This window comes from Triticum aestivum, chromosome 2B (genome assembly GCF_018294505.1).
Source record: "Triticum aestivum cultivar Chinese Spring chromosome 2B, IWGSC CS RefSeq v2.1, whole genome shotgun sequence".
Lineage (NCBI taxonomy): Eukaryota > Viridiplantae > Streptophyta > Magnoliopsida > Poales > Poaceae > Triticum > Triticum aestivum.
This window is the reverse complement of record NC_057798.1, coordinates 85,224,508-85,231,663: the sequence shown is the minus strand read 5'-3', so window position 1 is coordinate 85,231,663 and position 7,156 is coordinate 85,224,508.

Below are 7,156 nucleotides of genomic sequence, written 5' to 3'. Positions count from 1 at the left end.
ATCGTCATTGAAGCCTGGTTCAGGGGCTACTGAGGGAGTCCTGGACTAGGGGGTGTCCGGACAGCCGGACTATCATCGTCAGCCGGACTCCAAGACTATGAAGATACAAGATTGAAGACTTCGTCCCGTGTCCGGATGGGACTTTCCTTGGCGTGGAAGGCAAGCTTGGCGATACGGATATGTAGATCTCCTACCATTGTAACCGACTCTGTGTAACCCTAGCCCTCTCCAGTGTCTATATAAACCGGAGGGTTTTAGTCCGTAGGACGAACAACCATTACAACAATCATACCATAGGCTAGCTTCTAGAGTTTAGCCTCCTTGATCTCGTGGTAGATCCACTCTTGTACTACCCATATCATCAATATCAATCAAGCAGGAGTAGGGTTTTACCTCCATCGAGAGGGCCCGAACCTGGGTAAAAACATCGTGTCCCTTGTCTCCTGTTACCATCCGCCTAGACGCACAGTTCGGGACCCCCTACCCGAGATCCGCCGGTTTTGACACCGACAATCCTCTTATTAAAAAGCACCAGCTGGAGAGCACTGCTGTCATTTGCATCCATTACTATTAATTTATGTTGAGTATGACTCTGATTGGATCTCTTTTACCATGAATTAGAATGTCTAGTCAGTCCTTGATATTTAAAGGTGCTCTGCATTTATGTTTTGCGGTCTCAGAAAGGGCTAGCGAGATACCATTTTGTTATATCATATTATGATTGTTTTGAGAAAGTGTTGTCACCCGAGATTTATTATTATTGCTCGCTAGTTGATTATGCCATTGACATGAGTAAACATGAGACCTAAGTGTTATTGTGAATATGGTTAGTTCACAATCTTTGCTGAAAACATGAATGTTGGCCTTACATATTTACAACAACAAGAGCAAACAGAGTTTGTAAAAGTTTTTCTTTATCACTTTCAGTTTATCAACTGAATTGCTTGAGGACAAGCAAAGGTTTAAGCTTGGGGGAGTTGATACGTCTCCGTCGTATCTACTTTTACAAACACTTTTGCCCTTGTTTTGGACTCTAACTTACATGATTTGAATGGAACTAACCCGTACTGACGCTGTTTTCAGCAGAATTGCCATGGTGTTATTTTTGTGCAGAAACAAAAGTTCTCGGAATGACCTGACACTTGAAGGGGATTATTTTTGAAAATAATAAAAAATACTGGCGAAAGAATCAAGGCCAGGGGCCCACACCCTGTCCACGAGGTTGGGAGGCGCGCCTGCCCCCTGAGTGCGCCCCCCTGCCTCGTGGCCCCCTTGTGCTCCACCGACCTCAACTCCAACTCTATATATTCACGTTCGGGGAGAAAAAAATCAGAGAGAAGGATTCATCGCGTCTTACGATACGGAGCCGCCGCCAAGCCCTAAACTCTCTCGGGAGGGCTGATCTGGAGTCCGTTCGGGGCTCCGGAGAGGGGAATCCATCGCCATCGTTATCATCAACCATCCTCCATCACCAATTTCATGATTCTCACCGCCGTGTGTGAGTAATTCCATCGTAGGCTTGCTAGACGGTGATGGGTTGGATGAGATTTATCATGTAATCGAGTTAGTTTTGTTATGGTTTGATCCCTAGTATCCACTATGTTCTGATATTGATGTTGCTATGACTTTGCTATGCTTAATGCTTGTCACTAGGGCCCGAGTGCCATGATTTCAGATCTGAACCTATTATGTTTTCATGAATATATGTGAGTTCTTGATCCTATCTTGCAAGTCTATTGTCACCTACTATGTGTTATGATCCGACAACCCCGAAGTGACAATAATCGGGACCACTCCCGATGATGACTATAGTTTGAGGAGTCCATGTATTCACTATGTGTTAATGCTTTGGTCCGGTACTCTATTAAAAGGAGGCCTTAATATCCCTTAGTTTCCAATAGGACCCCACTGCCACGGGAGGGTAGGACAAAAGATGTCATGCAAGTTCTTTTCCATAAGCACTATGACTATATTCGGAATACGTGCCTACATTACATTGATGAATTGGAGCTAGTTCTGCGTCACCCTATGTTATAACTATTGCATGAATAATCGCATCCGGCATAATTTTCCATCATCGATCCAATGCCTACGAGTTTTTCATATTGTTCTTCGCTTATTTACTTTTCCGCTGCTACTGTTACAATCACTACAAAACCCAAAAATATTACTTTTGCTACCGTTATCACTACTATCATATTACTTTGCTACTAAATACCTTGTTGCAGATATTAAGTTTTTAGGTGTGTTGAATTGACAACTCAGCTGCTAATACTTGAGAATATTCTTTGGCTCCCCTTGTGTCGAATCAATAAATTTGGGATGAATACTCTACCCTCGAAAACTGTTGTGATCCCCTATACTTGTGGGTTATCAGTAAGCCATGTAATGCCCTTTTTCTTAAAAAAATTCTCTTATATGATCATGTAATCTCGTATACAGTAGCCCCCGAGCCCTGAGTGAGTTTGAAAAACTCATGCGGGGGTCGAATAGCTTATAGATATAGATCTTTAGACATATTGAGCTGAAGCTCCCGAGACTCTAGTTGGATTTAGAAAATGCCGGCGGATGATCAGAAATCGAATATAAGGGGACCTGATATGTTAAGTGCAATATGTAGGTATCGTCTTCGGCCGTGGCTTCCCGGTCTGAGGAATGGGCCGAGCTCAATCGGAAGGTCAAGAGCTCCAATGACGAGTGTCGGTGTCAAAACTGGCGGATCTCGGGTAGGGGGTCCCGAACTGTGCGTCTAGGCGGATGGTAACAGGAGACAAGGGACATGATGTTTTTACCCAGGTTCGGGCCCTCTCGATGGAGGTAAAACCCTACTCCTGCTTGATTAATATTGATGATATGGGTAGTACAAGAGTAGATCTACCACGAGATCAGAGAGGCTAAACCCTAGAAGCTAGCCTATGGTATGATTGTTGTTCGTCCTACGGACTAAAACCCTTCAGTTTATATAGACACCGAATAGGGTTAGGGTTACACAGAGTCGGTTACAATGGTAGGAGATCTACATATCCGTATCGCCAAGCTTGCCTTCCACGCCAAGGAAAGTCCTATCCGGACACGGGACAAAGTCTTCAATCTTGTATCTTCATAGTCTAGGAGTCCGGCCAAAGATGATAGTTCGGCTACCCCTAGTCCAGGACTCCCTTAGTAGCCCCTGAACCAGGCTTCAATGACGACGAGTTCGGCGCGCATATTGTCTTCGGCATTGCAAGGCGGGTTCCTCCTCCGAATTCTTCATAGAAGGTTTTGAACACAAGGATAGTGTCCGGCTCTGCAAAACAAGTTCCACATACCTCCATAGAGAGAATAATTTTTGCACAGATCTGCTGACGTATTCCGCGGCGTGACATCACACCACGGCCAGACCTTTATTCGAACCGTTTTAACTGTTCCACCTCAGCGCATTTAGCTAGGCAGTTTCCTTGGCCCGTCTTATCAAAGCGGAGATCGTGCCCTCTTATTCCGGGATTCTCATCAATACGGGCGTGGGTAACCCAACCGCGCCATTGATTATGGCTCTTGGGAGACAAGCGAGTTTTACCAGGCTGGTGGGGGACGCATAGCTTCGTCCGTCTATATAAGGGGATAAGGATCCACCTTTTCACCTACGCCTTCTTCCTCCTTTGCCTATCCATTTCCGCGCACTCGAGCTCCAGCGCCCAAGTCCGCACATCCCTCCTCAACCTTCTCCAGCCATGTCCGGAGCGGGAGGCAAGTGGATGATCTCCTCCGTCACGGAGGGTCAAGTGAAAAGACCGCGGAAGGCCGGATATCTGTCCGGAGACATCACGCATCGGCTGCCCGACGCGGGGCAGCTCATCCCCACCCCCAGGCCCCATGAGAGGGTCGTGTTTCTCGCCCACTTCCTCCGTGGACTGGGTTTTCCACTTCACCCCTTTGTCTGGGGGCTTCTGTTCTACTATGGCCTAGATTTCCACGATCTGGCCCCGAATTTCATCCTCAACATCTCGGCGTTCATCGTCGTGTGCGAGGCCTTCCTCTGCATCCAGCCCCACTTCGGCCTATGGCTGAAGACCTTCAACATTAAGCCGAAGGTTGTGGGCGGCCGCCAAGCGGAGTGCGGAGGCGCCATGGTTGGCAAGATAGCCAACGTCTTATGGCTCGAGGGCTCCTTTGTGGAGACCGTGAAGGGGTGGCAATCGGGGTGGTTCTACATCACCGAGCCGCGCGACCCTAAGTGGGCGGCGGCCCCCGAATTTCGGTCTGGCATTCCCACGCGGCTCACCTCTTGGAAGGAGACCGGCCTGGCGTGGGGTAATTCGGAGGAGCTGACCGAACTCCAAACCTGCATGCAAACCTTGGTGAACAATAATCTCAGGCTTGTCAACGTGATCCAGGTTATGCTCATCCGCCGGATCCTCCCATGCCAACAACGGGCTTTCAAGTTGTGGGAGTTTGATCCAGAGCGGCATCAGACTCTGAAAAGGCTCTTCGACACTACGTACGAAGACGCCTGGAAGGCGCTGTTCAAGGGCGCCGAAGCTCCCTCATCCGCTACCGAAGATCGCGGATTCCGCTCGAAGCGTCAGGCTTTCGAGGTAAGCTATTTTTCCCTTTAGGGGACTCTTTGTTTTTCGTAGTTTGACTCTATGCGGGATCTAAACTCCCTTGCCTTTGACAGGACTGGCAGAACACGTCCGGGCAGGCTAACTGTTCGGCTCCTTTGCCAGAAGACCCAGTAGACACCCGCTTGGCAGGGCTGCTGGTTCCGGCACCATACATGGTGCCGGAGAAGAAGGCCAAGAAGAAGAAGGCCACGGGGACTCGAAGGAGTGCTCGGCACCCGGTGCTGTCGGAATCATCATCCAACGACTCTGAGGCGGAATCCTCTCGTGAAAACGAGAAGGAGGAAAAATAAGCCTCTCCCCCAGCGGGGGGAGAGAAGAAAAGGAAGGCCGCCCCGACCGGGGAGGCCGGAGGGTCCAAGAAGGGAAGGACCCTTCCTTCGAACGTCTCCACCAATGCCGCCGACGAAGAGGAGGAGTGGCCCTCAAGGGCCAAGCCCCTTGCGAGATCGTAAGTGTACGGATTCCAAATAGCTCATGCCTTTTTCATTTATCGCATAGTGTCCTCTAAGGCCGAACAACTATGCAGCCCGGCCAAGCACGAGCTGGCCGCTTTGTCGAGCGGATCCCTGGATTCGTCGGACGTGGAGAGCACTTCACTTCTGCCCGCCTCCTCTCCGCGCGCCGCCAACGACGCCGAGGTGGGACCCCAAGGGGAGCCCGGTCAGGAGGAGGTGGCGCAGGAGGTGCCGCAAGGCAACCTCCTGAACTCCGGGCGCGAGGGGAATGAGACCCCTAAGGGCTCTAAGTCCGACCCAGGTCCGGACTCCATACCGGAACCTTCAGTGGTTCCAAAGTCCGGCAGGCGGCCCCTTCGTAAGAAGGGCAAGACGATGGTGCCCTCCGTCCAACCGGAGGCACTGGAAAGCTTGCTGGAGGCGCTTAACAGCGCCTCCATCAAGGAGGAGCACCACACTGTTATGAGTGTGGTGATCCAGAAAGTTCAGTCCGCCAAGAGCGGGCTGACTGAAGCCTGCAACAGCCTTCTAACAGGCTTTGAGGTAAGTTTTTTAAAATATGTAAGAAGATTACCACATAGATAGTAGCCCCTGATGCTTAGTTCGGTGTTCGGAAAGAAAAGCCGAACTGAGGATCTAAAAAGATATACGCAGGAGTCTAACATAATTATGTCAATATGGGAATGCAGGCTGCGCTGCTGACCTCTGCCGCACTGACTGCAGAGGTCAATACTTTGAAGGAGAGCCACGAGCGGTCCGAGAACGAGCTCGGCCGAGCCAAGAAGCAGCTCGAGGACAATGAAGGTAAGTAATACCTTATGAGATTATGTATATAAGAAATGCGGTTGCAAAAAATAACAGGGATAACGTGGGTATCACAGGGACCATGAACGAGGTGGCGACCCTGAAGGAGGCAGTGTCCGTGGCCGAAAACAAAGCACCCGTGGAGCGCACCGAGCGAGAGAAGGGGGAGGCGTGGCTGGCGGAGGTACGGCAAGAGCTCCAGGCTTTCGTGGAAAAACACGAGAGTTTGGAGCGTGACTCGAAGACTCGAGAGTCCGAGCTTGCCTCAACTCTTGAGAGTGCCAAAGCCGCTAAGGCCGAAGCCCAAAAAGCCCTCCAGGAGATTGAGGCGATGAAGAAGATAGCGGCGGGTAAGGCATTCTTTATGCAATGCAAGAATGTAAAAGTCAATTATCTATTACTTACCCGAATCCGGAGCTCTCCAGGAGCATTCGCAGATCTGCCCCGCAGTGTGTCCGATGCCGCCGCTTTCTATCGAGCCGAAGAAGGGAGCTTGATGGAGAAAGTGTTCTGGTCTCAGTATGCTGAGGCCGGACACCCGGTGCCTTTGAGCGACCAGCTGAAGCAGCTGGTCGAGCTCCACAAGGTCGCCGAACAGGCCATGACGGGCCTTATAGCTCGGTTGTGGCCGAAGGAGGCCATGCCTGGGAGCTACTTCGGGCTAGTGCGGCGGCTGGTGGATGTCTGTCCATGGATCGAAGTCATCAAGCGCTCCGTCTGCATTGAAGGTGCCCGTAGGGCCCTTGCCCGTGCTAAGGTGCACTGGGGCAAGCTGGACGCTAAGAAGCTGGTGACGGACGGGCCACCGCCGGGCAAAGATCATCGCAAGCCCAAGTTGTATTATGAGGGCGTCCTGAAGGGTGCCCGCCTTATAGCGGGTGAATACTCCAAAGATGTAATTTTTGAGTAGACTCGCTGTTGTTATCCTGTACGCTGAAAACTTGTTCATGTGCACTAAGCAACGCTTTTGAATTTAAAATATTACCTTTTGTGTGCCCGTTTATCAAATTTGAGAGATGGCAAGTCGTTGGCTTCAGCCCCCATGCCACGAGTGCTGGGGTGTTCGGGATAAACATGAGCGCTCTTGTTCCCATTCTTGGGTCCGTCGAGGGAGGCGCTCAACACAACAAACCAGGCAACCAGACTATAATGCTTGAACACTCTCACTTAGCCATAGAATTCTATAATTTTAAATTTTGGCGAAGCCCCTAGTATTCGGAAGACCGAGTTTGGGGCGCTATCCACGCCTAGGCCGGACAATGCCGACTCCTCGCTCTAAGCGGCATAAGTCTT